The sequence below is a fragment of the Miniopterus schreibersii genome, assembly GCF_964146895.1.
Source record: "Miniopterus schreibersii genome assembly, chromosome: 9".
Taxonomy (NCBI): Eukaryota; Metazoa; Chordata; class Mammalia; order Chiroptera; family Miniopteridae; genus Miniopterus; species Miniopterus schreibersii.
Genome location: NC_138118.1, coordinates 23618850 through 23634835, shown reverse-complemented (window position 1 = coordinate 23634835; position 15986 = coordinate 23618850). Strand labels below are relative to the sequence as shown.

The 15986-nt window shown below is 33.6% G+C and overlaps 1 pseudogene across 1 annotated transcript; it reads left to right on the top strand.

Annotated features, from left to right (window-relative positions):
* Window positions 1–348: 348 nt before the first annotated feature.
* LOC308562058 (protein SYS1 homolog pseudogene) lies at window positions 349–11699 on the top strand (annotated as a pseudogene). The gene is made up of 3 exons: window positions 349–512; window positions 10219–10237; window positions 11214–11699. The product of its transcript is annotated as a protein SYS1 homolog pseudogene (transcript).
* The last annotated feature ends 4287 nt before the right edge of the window (window positions 11700–15986 follow it).

The window sequence follows — 15986 nt, the reverse complement described above, 5'->3', positions numbered from 1 at the left end:
TAGTTTAGTGAAATAATTTTATAGTCATATTTATTGTTTAAAATAAGTAGACTAATGGCATGGGCATAAAAAATGCAAAGGTATTTATCTAGTTTACTCATTGTGTAGATTGTATTATTTATTCATAATTCTTCCTTTTGTCTTCTTTCTTGCCAGGATTTAATGTTGGGGAGGGGGAGATCTATTTTCCCCCTAACTTTTGCCTTGGCCAGGTAATTTTTTTCTGACTGGTGAAATGCAGACAGAAAAAAGGTTCCAGTACTAAGAAGAGGTTTTTGGAGACTTTGTTTTCATTCACCACTCTGGTTTTTCTGTCTTCTACCATGAAAACATGTCTTCGTATAAGATATGCGCCTTCATCCTGGTTCCCAAAGCATGGAAACATGTGGAGTAAAGTTTTGCCTAACTTGCAACCTACATCCAAGTCCAGCAGAGTCCGGCAGAGAAAAACCCAGTAGAGCTCTGAAGAGTCACAACAAACTCTTAAACACTGAAGCAAAATATAATACAAGGTATTATAAATGTCAAAGTTGTCAGTTAAATGGTATGTTTAATTATAACAAAACCAGACTAATGCAGGCATTGCTACCAGATGTGGAGCAAAACCTAAAGATGTGGCATTGAGGTTGGAGATACATGGTGCTCAGCCACTAGGCTATTATTGTTGATAAAAAATTTCAACCCATGTATAACAGTGGAACAAACTTGATAAAATTGTACCCAGCAATAACTTGGGTAGAAAGGTTCCTAATGAGGGCACAGAGGTCCCTTGATGTGAAGTGATGTGGGCTAGTTCTGAGCACAAACAGTAAGAGTCATTGCATGTTTCTATTTCTCCTCTTGCATTCTTTCCCTCTTCTGTGAAAACCCCATGACCGAGATGAGAGGTTTGTGTCCCACAGTGAGAAGACACATCAGACAGACAGTCTTAACACTAAGCTTATGGTCTATCCCAGATGAAACTAGAAGAGATAACCTTAACAAATCAAGGTATAGCTAAGCAGGCGAGCTGCCAAAAATGCCTAGATCTATGAGCAATTATCAAATATCAGTTGCTGAAACCCACTGGGTTTCAAGGGTATTTATTAGGTAGCACTATCATAGCAAACCCTGATGAGTTATACTCAGACATCTTCCCTACTTCCTCCTATGCTGTTATTAGCATAGTCATCACATTTACTTTATTTGACCATTTTTTCTTAGAAAGTACATTATTTCCCAACAATATTTACCCTTATTAAAAATAATTGCAAATACTGTTTAATAGAAATAGAAATATTTGCAAATAGGATGACTTTTGCTTCATACACATCCATTATATTTCTTAAATGTTGCTTGGTTGAGTCTAAAATTCATGTTAAGGCATAATCTCAAGTAATCTTCAACGTACATTAGGTTTTGTGTGTTTAAACTTTTTAATGATTTAATAGATACATTTACTTTAAATACTAAACTTTCCTAGTTATCTTCTAAAATTTAGAACCCTGATTTTTTAGACAAAGTCATTATCAATTGAAGATAAAATAATACACTAGAAGAGCTGATAGACATATTATACTTAGAGATTTTTCTCTAAGCTTAATTTGATGTGCTAGAATATTAGGTAATTTTAGTAAAATTTATGCAATTAGTAACTTACTTGAAATAACCTAAATGGTAGTCTGTATATAATAGTTTGTTTTTTTGTGTCCTTGGAAAACAATTTAATTTTTAACATTCTTGGTTAAAAACTGAAAATCTTTGAAACTGTCATTGTTGGCCATGAGAAACATAGTGTATTATATGTTGTTTATAAGAGAAGAGACCCACTACACTGCTTTGTAAAAAATCAGCATTGCTTCATGAAGACTTGGGCATTATACTACACATAAATCTGGGGAAAAACTGAGGTTTACCTTCAACTCAAAACTTATCACCATTATAGTAAATTTTATTATACAAATACGGCATTGCAGATATAATCAGATATTTAAATTTACACTTTTACTATCAGAAATGTATTATGCCATTAAAATATTTTTAAAATAACAAAGGTTGTATATTTTCACTTTTGTTCAATAATATTTTTAAATAGTAATGAAATTATTGTATATATAATCCATCTAAATATTTATCCTTTTATAATTGTGTATTTGTATTGCTGTCCTACATTTTAGAGTGTCTTGATACAGATAAGTAAATCTTTTTTCAAAAGTATTATTTCACCTAATAGATGTATATGTCTGGGATATTACTTTAGGTTCATGAAAGGAAAAATTAGTTACTGGTTTCAATCAGTGGTTGAGCCAAATTTTAAAAATACTTTCTGCTAAATCAGCTGGTGTTTGAGTTGCACATACTGTAATATTCTCATTAAAGGCACACATCACTGATTGACCTAGAGGTGATGTTTTAGAAAGCAGTGCTTAAAAGAATTTAGACTAATGAATTACAAAATCATTCACAAAATCAGTCATCACCTATAAAGAATTCCTTTAATAATTTGTCTAATGTTCCAATTTTGGATTAATAATAAAAGGGTTTTAAAAGCTATCACAATCAGCCATAGGCCTCAATATCTTTTCAAACAACAACAAAAAAAATACTGTATATTAAATCACACTTTCTATGGTGCTTAAAAAGGTAAATTTATTTCAAAAATTAATGTAATAGTAGCTAGTATTTTTATCTTAAAAAGTTGGTAATAAGGAGATGAAAACATAATAATAATTTCAACTTTTTCTTGTAAAATTCTTGTTAAATAACTTCTGTATATCATTTGAATAACCTGGTTTTCCTGAAAGTAGTGTTTTCCTATGTGATCTCTATATTGGGTCAATTCAGTTATCTCTTTCACTGTTAGGATATTAGATTTAAATCTTACTCAATTACTTATCAATAGTGCAGAAGTGAAAGAAATTTATCTTGTCTCTATTCCCTCATTTAAATGTGGATTTCATTCATTCAGTTATTGTGAGTAAAATTGCTTAACACAAAGCAGAGTATCTAGTATAGAATAAGTATCATAGGTTTGTGCATTTCCATTTCACTGGTAAATTCCCAACGTATTCATGTGTGATCACCAACTTTGTTTCCAGAGGTCTTATTTATTAGTAATAATTTTCTCTTCATACTTAGCTCTGTCTATGGAAAGTAAACAAAATATTCTGATGCTACCTTATACAAAGGAGGCCAATTTGTATTTGTACACATGTAAGTTACAATTCTCAGCATGTATATGTGCAGCTGTATTCTTAGAGAAATGTATATGGATATGTATGTGCATGTGTGTGTTTATGTATCAACATATTCATATTATTGTGAAAAAGGAAAAAGGGTATACTTTTTAATAGATAATACAGGCACCATGAGCTGCAAATGATAAAGAAATGATAATAACATATAGCTTTTGATTCATTTTTGAAATGACTGTCTTTGTCAAATGTAAATTAAGCAAAATTTTTATTTGACCATAATTAAAACTCAAGTTCTTAACAAAGCCCATTTTTAAGGATGTATCAATGAAAATGAACACCAACACTTACTAGGGCCTGAATTTTTTCTCTGGGGGAAACTATCTTGCCCATTGTTTGCCATGACCCTTAGCTCTACACCTTGGGAAACCTCCATTGCGTTTAAAACTTACTACTCATGAAAGAATAAGGTTCTAAAAGATACCAAAAGTCAAAGGATTTTTAGTTCAGTCTTATGGTTTCTTTACTTATAAGATATGTTCACAGATTTACTAGTATTGCAGTCACCACTAACCACACCAAAGTTTGTTCCCAATCACAGGTTTCCAGTCCGAATTCTTTTTCTGCCACTTTGCTCCCCTGTGCCCTATCTCAACTCAGTCCTCGATTTTGACCTCTCTCTTCTCTTTCCCATTCTACCCCATTCCTTGCCCCCACTTTTTGCTTTGTCTCTTACACATTGTTCAACTGAGATATTTTACCAAAACTTTGGTTTTCATATCCCATTACTTGATGTTAGAACCAATGGCTTTTCAACTTGGAAGACCCTGTATCCCTTCATCTCTTACTTCAGACTGGCTTCTTTGTTCATGTTAAATAATCCCTTACAACATGTTTTCAATAGGACCCATAGAATCCAACACACTCTAACGAGGTTTTGTATTAAGTCCTGCTTTCTAGCCTTCTCCCCTGGAGTGGCTGACCCAGCAAATACATTTTTCTTCATTATTGCCAGCAATGATTTAGTAAATCTTTGCTGTTACAAACATGGATTATCATTTTAAACAATTGCCAGTGTTAGTGGTTTTTTTGTTTTGTTTTGTTATTTACTTTTTCCATCATCACATATTTTTGGTTTTCACTAAGGCAGAACCTCACTTCAAAAAGTCACTTTCTTATATTAGTTAGGGTGCCAACTAGCTTCCTATATAAGTTAGGAACTATAGTTAATAATTATAAAAAAACTATTTTTCAAATATCCTCCATACTAATAAAGTAAAAAGAAACATTCAAGAAACCAATTACTTTGTGGCAAATATGTAGATAATGCAAAATATGAAAGGCAGCTTGAGAAGTAATGGGAATAAAATATAATGAAGGTGACATTCCGTAGAAAAATGAGAGAAATACAGGATTAATCATCCCTTTGAAAATATCACCATTGTACTTTTAAAAATTGTGAGTGAGGAATTATGCTTACATAACTAGATCTTCCTCCAGGTATCAAGGAGAGAGATGAAAGAAAGAGAGAGAGAGAGAGAGAGAAACAGAAAGCCTTCAAATAGAATAAAGAAATTGTTTTCATACTATTGAGACGACATCTTCATACAATCCTGACTTTTTAGATGAATAAGTTAACAAAGAAGATTTTAGAAATGGCTACTGATACTTTCCTACTAAATCAAATAAGAATAAAACATTATATATACAGTAAAAGTTGTATAGATAACAAGGGAATAATTAAAGACACAGAAGGAACTCCAAAGGTGGAAACAGAGGCAAGTTGGAGTGAGAATTGCCTAAGTGTAAGCAGAGGGGAAAAAGGATATTACTTTTAAAAAAATCTGCATCAAAAAATTGATTTTTACTACTAATAATAAATAGGAATGTTCTCAGAAAAGCAAGTTCAAAAGGTAAATGAGTTCAGGAAATCACAATGCCACTTTTAGAAATAATTCCAGTTATATTTTCTAAATATTTATAGAGAAAATGGAAAAAAAACAAAAATAAGCCATCTAAACTCAGAGCTACAATTATGTGAAAATTAAATTCACTAACTTGGACATAGGAAAAGAATAATTAGGACAAAGGCAGTTCAGATATGCACTTCCCCTAGAATACAAAATGAAAGAACTGTCTTTAAGTTATATTTTGCATTTATGAAGAGGTAAACAAAATAAAACATCAATAATTTACTTGAAGGTAAATGAAATAGATTAAATATGAATGATAGCAATTAAAGTGCATACTACTTTTTATATTTTATCTATTTGTCCTTTGGTTACAGTAATGCATACAATATGGAAAAAACAATTTCTATCTTAACCCTGCCCCCAGCTTCTCATTATCCTCCCAGAAGCAACCACTGTTGTCAGTCTTTGTTACCAAGGACTTGTTTATATATATACATATAAATTTAGGTATATATAAGTATATATGCATATACATTTATATACATATGCAAATTTATACTCTCAATACTAGCCCACTCTACCCAGTATTCTGTATATTGACTTATTTAATTAACAATATATCTTGAAACTTTTGTAAAAATAAATATGGAGTTTCTGCATTCATATATATATATATGAATCACATATATATATAATGCAACCATATATATATACATATATATACACACACTTGTGTATAGTTGTACCATAGTTATATATTGTAAAATTTCATAATAAAACAAATCAAATAATATATTTGCTATGTCAGAGGATATGTGAAATTTTAATTTTGATAAATATTTCTGATTGCATTACAGTTGAACTCCAAAACATCAAAGTATGATCATCCCACTCTTTCTCAGTATGCTATCAAATGCCAGGATAAATAACTGGAAAAAGAATTTATTAGAAATTAAGTAAACACTTTATTATAATATGCTAATTATAAAAACAATATTTAACATAATCCATTGGGCATATTATATGAAACATTTGCTAAAATGAGTGCAATTTAAAATAAGTGGACACACTGATAAAATAGCTTAAATTATCTCAGTATTCTCTCTCTTTAGTAAATATACTCAACAATCATTTACAATATACATATAAACTTTTTTTAAAAATATATCTTTATTGATTTCAGAGAGAGGAAAGGAGAGGGAGAGAGAGAGATAGAAACATCAATGATGAGAGAGTAATTGATGGGCTGCCTCCTGCACACCCCCAACTGGGAATCAAACCCGCTACCCGAGCATGTGCCCTGACCGGGAATTGAACCCCAATCACCTGGATCCCAGGTCGATGTTCAACCACTGAGCCATTCCTGGCTAGGCCATATGAACTTCTTTTAAACAGGAACTGTGATAAAAACTCTAAATGTAATAGGAATGCAAGCAGTTAGTTGGAAAAAAAACCCTAACATTTACATAATCTTCTGGTACTAAAGTATATATTGTTTTACATGAGTGTTATTTACTTAAAAATCTATAAAAAGTAATCTGACTCTTCCATAGATTTTTCTTATGCCAAAGCCTATTCGAGTCTTTGCAGTGAAATATTAAACCCTTAGATTATAAAACTTACAAATGAGCCATTACTGTCTATTAGGTCAGTCCAGATGAGCCATCTCTTGGTTAAAATGGCTTATAATATTTCAAATATAAAAATGTTGAGCCTGCATTGTAATGATTTACTATAAGATGCCATAAAAATAAAATGCACACATTTAAAAAAAAAAAAAACAACAGTTGTGAAATGTTTGAAAAATATTTAATTTCTAAACATTTTTAAAAGCTTTATATTTCAAAATTATTTTGCAACTATAATATTTTTAGAAAGTTCTATATGTATAGATTATTCAAATGCTATTCTAATTTATTCCCACTTATGCAGAAACAAGTTATGGAGGAATTAATCCTAATTTACACGTAAGGCTGTAGAAATGAGACCTGAGATAAAGATGGAAAATTAGCAATGCTTTGAAGAGGAAAAAGCACATAACTAGGAGTCCTGAGATCTGAGCTCTGCCACTAACTAGCCCTGTAATCCTGGCAAGGCATTTTACTGATAGTCTTCAGTCTTATTATCTCCAAAAAAATGAACTTAGAGTGTGAATTCTAAGGACATTCTCTGAGCTAAGTTGACTTCACAGTTAAAAGGGTCTCATTTTCAAAAAAATTATAGTTCAAATTCAAATGCAGTGTACTAGGGTTCCCTTTTCTCCACATTCTCGCCAGCATTTGTTTGTTGATTTGTTGATGGCAGCCATCTGACAGGTGCAAAGTGATACCTCATTGTGGTTTTAATTTGCATCTCTCTGATGATTAGTGACTTCGAGCCTTTTTTCATATGTCTCTTGACCATCTGTACGTCCTCTTTGGAGAAGTGTCTATTTAAGCCCTTTGCCCATTTTTTAATTGGACTGTTTGTCTTCCTTTTGTTGAGTTGTATGAGTTCCTTATATATTTTGGATATTAACATTTTATCAAATGTGATATTGGCAAATATGTTTTCCCATACAGTGGGCTCCCTTTTCATTTTGTTGATGGTTTCTTTTGCTGTGAAGAAGTTTTTATTTTGATGGAGTCCCATTTGTTTTTCTCCTTTGTTTCTCTTGCCTTAGGAGATGTATTGCAGACTGGTGCAGCCACTATGAAAACCAGTATGGAATTTTCTCAAAAAATTAAAAATTGAACTGCCATTTGACCCAGGGATCCCACTTACAGGAATATATCCTAAGAAAAATGAAACACCAACCAGGAAGAACTTATGCACCCCTATGTTCATAGCAGCACAATTTACAATAGCTAAGATCTAGCCAAGTGCCCATCAGGAGATGAGTGGATAAAAAGGCTGTGGTACATTTACACCATGGAATACTATGCAGCTGTAAAGAAAAAGGATCTCTTACCATTTGGGACAGCATGGATGGAACTGGAGAATATTATACTAAGCTAAATAAGCCAGTCAGAGAAAGACAAGTACCACATGATCTCACTCATATATAAAATATATAAAACAAGTAAACTGATGAACAAAAAAGATCCACAGATAGAGAAGCATGGAACAGACTGAGGGATCTCAGAGGAAAGGCAGGGGTGAGGGAGTGGGTGGAGAGAGATTAATCAAAGAACTTATATACTTATATGAGTAACCTATGGACACAGACATTGGTATGGGAAAGGCCTGGGGGTGGGGTGGATGCATGTTGGAAGAGATCAACTGGGTAAAAGGGGACATCTGTAATACTTTCAACAATAGAAGTAAAATAAAATAAGATTCCAGTACAATTTTTGATAAAACAAAAATATACATGTGGATGCTTAAGATATCTAATATGCCAGTAGAGTCTCAAACTAAGAAAGATCTTTAAATAAATGTGTGTAGAATACTCAAAACTAATATTCATTTCTAGGGAATTAAGAAAGTGTAAGTGTATAATCAAATTTGAGCTTGACATTAAATTTGAGGAATATAACAATTACATAATTCCTAATTGTTTCTGTTAAACAAATGTGGTATTCTCTACTGGATCATGGAACAACAACAAAAAAGAACCTAGATAATAATAAGAGAATGTTAATATAAGCATGAACTTTAGTTAATAATAATGTGTCTATATTGTTTCATTAATTATGATAAATGTGTGCTACTAATGTAAAATATTAATAATAGCCCAGCCGGGAGTGGCTCAGAGGTTTAGCATTGACCTAGGATCGAGGTAATTGGGATTCGATTCCCAGTCAGGGCACATGCCCAGGTTGCGGGCTTGATCCCCAGTCGGGGAAGTGCAGGAGGCAGCCAATCAATAACTCTCTCATCATTGATATTTCTATCTCTCTCTCTCCTTCTCCTTTCCTCTCTCTGAAATCAATAAAGATATATTTTAAAAATAATAATAATAGAGGAATCCAGGCAGGTATAACGCATACAGAAACTGTACTATCTTCTCAACTTTTCTGTAAATATAAATATGTTCTAAAAATAATTTTTCTAGATTAATTTTTTTTTGTTAGCCCAGCTAGTTTATCAATTTTACTGAAATTTTCAAAGTATATCTTTTAGGGCATGCTGATTTTTTTTTTTTTTAACATTTTCTTGTATTAAATTTCATTGATTTCTACTGTAACTTTTATTGTTTGCCTCCATTTGCTTTAAGCTTGGATTATTTTCATTTCTCTAGTTCTTAAGGTGATCGCTTTAATTGTTGATTTTAGATCACCTTTGTTTCCAATTTATTTATTTCAGGCTATAAATTTCCTTTTAACCACTGCTATTGCTGCATCCCACAGATTTTTATGCATTGTATTTTTATATTCACTTCAAAATATTTTAACTTATATAATGACTTTTTTCTTGACTAACATATTAGTGGTAGTATACTGGTGAATTCCCAATTATTTGAAGATTTTCCAGTTAACTTTCTGTTTTTATGCTCTAGTCTATTTCCATTTCTTTTAGAACATAATTTGTATAATGTCTATTTTTAAATTTGTTAAAGTATGTTTTATGGCCCTATTGGTGAATGTTCCATGGGAATTTCAGAATAAAGTAAATATTGCATATTTTCTTTTTTTGGATGGAACATTGTATAAATTTCACTTAGAACAAGTATATTTATAACATTATTTAGGTCACTATATCCTACTTATTTTCTTTCTGTTTGACCTATCGGTTCCTGAATAAAAGGTGCTGATATCTCCAACCAAAATAGTGGATTTTTACTATTTTCCTTTTAGTTCTATCAGTTTTTTCATCATGAGTTTTGACACAATGTTTTTGGGTGCATACACTTTGGACTTCTATTTTCCTAGAGGATTGAACATTTTATCATTATTTAATGACCCTCTTTATCCCTGATAACCTTCTTGTTCATAAGTCTCTTTTGCCTGAAATTAATATAGCTAATTCAGCTTTACTTTTAGTGTAAGCATAATATATTTTTCTTCATCCCTTTGTTATAAGCAGTTAACTTTAAGATCAATTAATAATAAAAAAATAAAATATTTGACTTTAGCTTCATTTACTTCATGTTCTTTCTCTTTATATTGATCTAAGTTTTTGACCTATATTCTTTTCTTTTTTGCCTTTAGAACATCTAAGATTTTCAAGGCAAGTCTGGTTAGGAATAATTGCCTCAGTTTTTTGCTTGTATGAGAACTTTTTAAAAATTTCTTCTCTTTTAAAAAGTGCTTTCAATACATAGACATTTTTCAAAACTTTAAATATCTGTAACTAAATATACTTAAATATTTCATTCCACTCTATCTTTTCTTTCATGGTTTCTGATGAGAAGTCAACTGTAATCATATATTTCTTCATCCAAAGGTAAGATGACTTTTTTCCTCCGGCTTATTTTAAAATGTCTCTTTGTTTTTGTCTGTAGTATGAATATAAAATGTTTCTCTGTAGTATTTTGTTTTTGTTTTGTTATTATGTTTGTGTCATTTTTAGTATTTATTGTGTTTGGAATATGTCATCAATTTTGGAAACTTCTCAGCTATTATTAGTTCAAATATTTCTTCTAATCCTTTCTTTTTCATCTTCTGGTATTCATTATACATATTTTATACTTTTGAAATTGTCCTGAGTTCTTTAATAATCCATTTGACTTTTTCTCATTCTTTTTTTTTTTTTTTAATATATCTTTATTGATTTCAGAAGAGGAAAGGAGAGGGAGAGAGAGACAGAAACATCAATGATGAGAGAGTCATTGATCGAGCCCACAACCCCGGCATGTGCCCTGACCAGGAATCAGACCCCGATCGCCTGGATCCCAGGTCCACGCTCAACCGCTGAGCCAAGCCCGGCCAGGCTCTCATTCTTTTTTGATAGAAGCAGTCCATTCCATTCATTGGCAGGAAGGGGGATACCCAAAGACATATTAAAATTCCATATGATTTCCTTCCTAGCAACCACTATGGCAGCCCGGATCACTGGAGTTTAGATTCTCTAGGCCAACAGGGCTTCTCCTCCATGGTCCTGTCTGTCAGGACTCTTTCCAGGGCCCCCAGTGAGTCTTTGATCCTCAAGTCAGTCACCTGTGACTGGGCTACCCGGAGCTCTTGGGGCAGTGCTGCTGACTTAGGCCTGGGTGGGCCAGTTCCACAGCTACTGAAGGACCTGCTGCTGATCCTGTTGCATATCATCCTCATGCAGACTATCTATTACATGTCTCTAGGCCTATGGCTGCCACTGGTGTACCAGCTGGTATGCAGCAGACCCTTGCTGGGCCAGAGATTCCACACTGAGATCCTGGGATTTTCTTGCCCTCCAGGCTGGCTCTCCATGATGTCCTTTGTTCTCAATGCCCTCACCTGTGCTGTCGGCTTGCTGTGCTTCATCTGATGAGGGAAGCAGTGTCTGGATGTCATTGTCACTCTTCATTTCTTTCACTTCTGGGTTGCAGGTTGTGCAGCTCCCTGTTCTCCTGGCACTGACTTGGTGGCTGGTCCAAGCCATGTTCATTGCACTTATGTCCATCATCAGCGAGTACCTGTGCATGTGAATGGAACTCAAAGAGATATTCCTCAATTCAGCCCCTAAATTCAATGACTACAATTTGGTCCTTTGATCATCCTGCTGTGTAGATGGCCCACTCAACACCTTGGGCTGCTCAGACCCTTTAGATGAGGTCCAACCCAGGTCTGAGAAGAACCCTGGAGATGTGAAGTCTCTGTGATATATGAGAGATAATGAGGCCCCTTTAAGAAGGCAGGTAACAGACAGGATCACAACTGCAAGAATGGCCTCTGTCTGCTGAACCCTTGGTGTCTGGGAGGTCAGCAAGGGGATCTGAACTTGTTTGTGTCTGGAAGGTCAGAAAATGGACCTCTTTCAAGTTAATAACAAGATTGAAACTATTGAGCCACCATACTTATAATCAGCCTGTTATTTTAGAAAAAGAGAAAAATCAATGATTCTTGATTGGAGCAAACCGCTCTTCAAGTCATCTGTCTTACCTCCCTGGGACAGCTGTTACCGTTGCCATATTGTTGAACCACAGCTAATCTTTTCGAGAGACTCTTGATGTCTGCATCTATAACCACAAAAAAAGATGTAGGTGCAAAGTATTAGGCTGCTATCACAGATAGGATGGGACTACAGATGAAGAACCAAGTACAAGGAAAATGCACAACCTGTGTCCTGCTACAGGTGCATGTATGCTGCCACCCATGAACACATGACCAACTTCCAACTCTCTGACTGAGTACCCACCCTGGAGGTAGCTTTCATCATAGTAGGCCTTAGGGCCAAGAGAAGAGTCCCAGTGTCAATCTTGGTCTAACTTTCATAATAGATTCTCTAGAAATTACCAGACATCCCATCTCCCACTGGATCTCAGTTCTGGCAATAGTTCCGTTTTCCTGATTTATTTGGAATTTTACAGTAGAAAGGGGATGATGGGTGACCAGAAATAGGAAAACCAACCCTCCACTTCAACCTGCACTGATAGTGCCAAGGGAGATAGAAATTTGCTGCTAAGATTTTTCCTAGGGGTGGAGTGCCCTCTGTGAGGGGCTTGCAGCTGTCCTTACTATGTACATAAATACAGTATTTTTCATGGAAAAGCATTGTGTAGCATAAAATGGTTAAAATTAATTAAGAAAATATAATCGGAGGTTGGAAAATTTGATATGTAAAATGAAGTTGGGACTCACACATATTCTATTAATATAAAATTTAATCCAGAACACACTTGACCTGTTTTATATAATGCAGTTCTAAACATATAACCCTGTATTGTTTAATGAAATAAATTTATTATTCAAAACAGACTTATAATTTTGATGTAAATGTTATTTATTGTTATAAAGCAATATGTGTATGTGTATTTGCATGTTGACATCTATATTTTTCCATCAGATTAAAGAGATAGACTATTTTGGGTGACAGGAAAAATGAGAGAGAAAAATGAGAGGGAACTAGAAAGATATACATGTGAAAAGCCTAGATTTTTATTTTCTTCCAGGTAAAGCTTAATGAAGAGATAAACCTGGAGTTGTTTTTCCTACTTTGAGCTCTGTTCTTAGTCCTGCAGAGCATGTTATCTTTCCCCAAACCTTGACATAGAAAAAGGAAATTTTTAAATTAAAGTTTTGTACTAATAAAATATTAATATTCTAAGTTTCAGAATCCTGAGAAGCAGGTGATATAACTGGGCCACAATCTATAAAAAATATTAGGAAAACAGGAGATTCTATGATAATAATGCTTTCTTATATCTGAATATGTTTAGAATATAATGGTGGTAGCCTTGCCTAAAATATTTAGATACTTTTGCCCTATACAGAGGGCCTACAATTAGTAAAGTGTACTTTAATGTATTTTGTCATGGGGAAGATAGAGGAGGGAAATAAAATTGTGGATAATTATGCACAAAATCATATAGTGAGCTTTGTGTGGTTTACTGCCTACCAATTACAACATTAACAAAGAATGTAAAACAAGATATAAATCAGTAGCATGGCTATGATTGTAAACTAACTGTACTGAGAAGACACTTCACTGGACTCGTAGGGTGAATACAAGCTTATTTAAAGTCAGTTTAGCTAGCAAGCTGTCCTCAAGGTATACAATAAAAATTTCCAGTACCCTGGATAAGAATAAGGAGATAAAACTTAAATCATAGTACATGACACTTCAAAAGTTTTTATCTCACTTAATTTATGACCTCAGAATCTGAGACAGCCATAGTCTTTCAGCAATCCAATTTAATAATGGGCTGGAATATGATTTATCATTACAGTGGAGAGATATCTCCTTTGCAGCAGTCCCTACTAAGAAGTGAGGGGTCCCAACTCCACACCAAACCCCCCTAGCTTAGGGTGTCCAGCTCTATGAGTGGGGAGGCTGCACAACTGGGCCTTGTAAGACATTTACTACATAAGGCCAATTTACCAAGACTGAGAGATGTATCAGCTCTACCTAAAATAAACACAGAGAGGCACAGTGGGCTGGAATAAGATTTATCATTCTAGAAATGTCTGGTTCATCTAGGAAACACTGGTTCTTGTGTTTTATCTTCTTAAATAGGTAGAGGATTAGTAGTGATTATACAGATTAAGATTAAGTTCATTTAATGGTTTTAAAATGTAGATTTTAAAAATATTGTTACTGAGAATAATTCTCTTTAGTTATTTTGCCAGATACTGGGTACCTAATGTTCTCTAGTACAACTTATCCTGAGATATTTGCTTCTTATTTTCCTGATTAAGTGAATCAGAAGTACTTAGAATGCAATTTATACTTTTTTTCAGTTCCAGATTGACCCACAACACAGATTGAATTAGAGTTAACTGCTAAGTTTTAATTTTTATGCTGTCTTTTTCAAATTTTGTGTATACTTAATATTTCCACTCTGTAACTTGATTTTATTCTGATTCAATACTATTCATCATATCTAAAACTGGTAACATAAAAATAATCCATAACTTTTTAAAAGAGTTATATTAGAATTCTGGTCAAGATGGTGGCATAGGTAAATGTGGTACTTGGCACCTCCCACAACCATATCAAAATTACAACTAAGATAAAGAACAACAATCATTGAAACTACCTGAAATATAGCTGAAGAGGAGTCCTATAACTAAGGCTATAAAGCAGAAACAAAAGGGTCAATTGGGAAAGAAAAAAAAAAAAGGCACACCTGTAATACTTTTTCAACAATAAAGGTATATTAAAAAAAAAAAAAAAAGAGTGGTAAAAGAGGCTGACCAAGCTTTTCCCACAGCAACCTGTGGCAGATAAAATCAAGAGGGATATCTCCACTGCAGCAGTCCCCACTGAGAAGTGAGGGGGCCCAACTCCACACCAAACCCCCCTAGCTTAGGGTGTCCGGCTCTGTGAGTGGGGAGGCTACACAACTGGGCCTTGTAAGACATTTACTACATAAGGCCAATTTACCAAGACTGAGAGATGTATCAGCTCTACCTAAAATAAACACAGAGAGGCAACCAAAATTAGGAGACAAAGAATCACTTTACAAATGAAAGAATAAAACAAAACTCCAGAAAAAGAACTCAAAAAAATGAAGACAAGCAATTTACTAGATACAAAATTCAAAACACTGGCTATAAGGATGCTCGATATTCTCACTGAGAATTTCAATAGAGATGTAGGAAACATAAAAATGGAGATAAAAAACATAAAAAAGAATCAGTCAGAGATGAAAGATACAATAACTGAAATGAGGAACACATTACAGTACAGTAGATGAAGCAAAGAATTCAACCAGCAATCTGCAAGATAAGGAAAAAGAAAACAATCAGAACAGCAAAAAGAGAGAAGAATCACAAAAAAGGGGAAGATAATTTAAGGAGTCTCTGGGACAACTTCAAGAGTACCAACATTCACATAATGAGGATACAGAAAGCAGAAGAAAGAGAGCAAGGAATTGAAAATCTATTTGCCAAAATAATGATTGAAAACTTCCCTAACCTGGTGAAGGAAACAGACATACAAGTCCAAGAAGTGCAGAGTCCCAAACAACAGGAACATAAAGAGACAAGACATATCATAATTAAAATACCAAAGGTTAAAGACAAAGACAGAATCTTAAAAGAGGCAAGAGAAAAGTAGCTAGTTAGCTACAAGGGAGCTCCCATGAGACTGTGAGATGATTTATCAATGAAACTTTGCAGGCCAGAAGGAACTGGCATAAAATATTCAAACTGATGAAAAGCAAGCATATACAATCAAGATTACCCAGAAAAGCTATCATTTAGAATTAAAGGATATATAAAGACTTTCCCAGACAAGAAAAAGCTAAAGGAGTTTATAGCCACCAAACCAGTATTACAAGAAATATTAAATGGTCTATTTTAAGGAAAAGGAAAAATAATGAAAGATCAAAAATCTG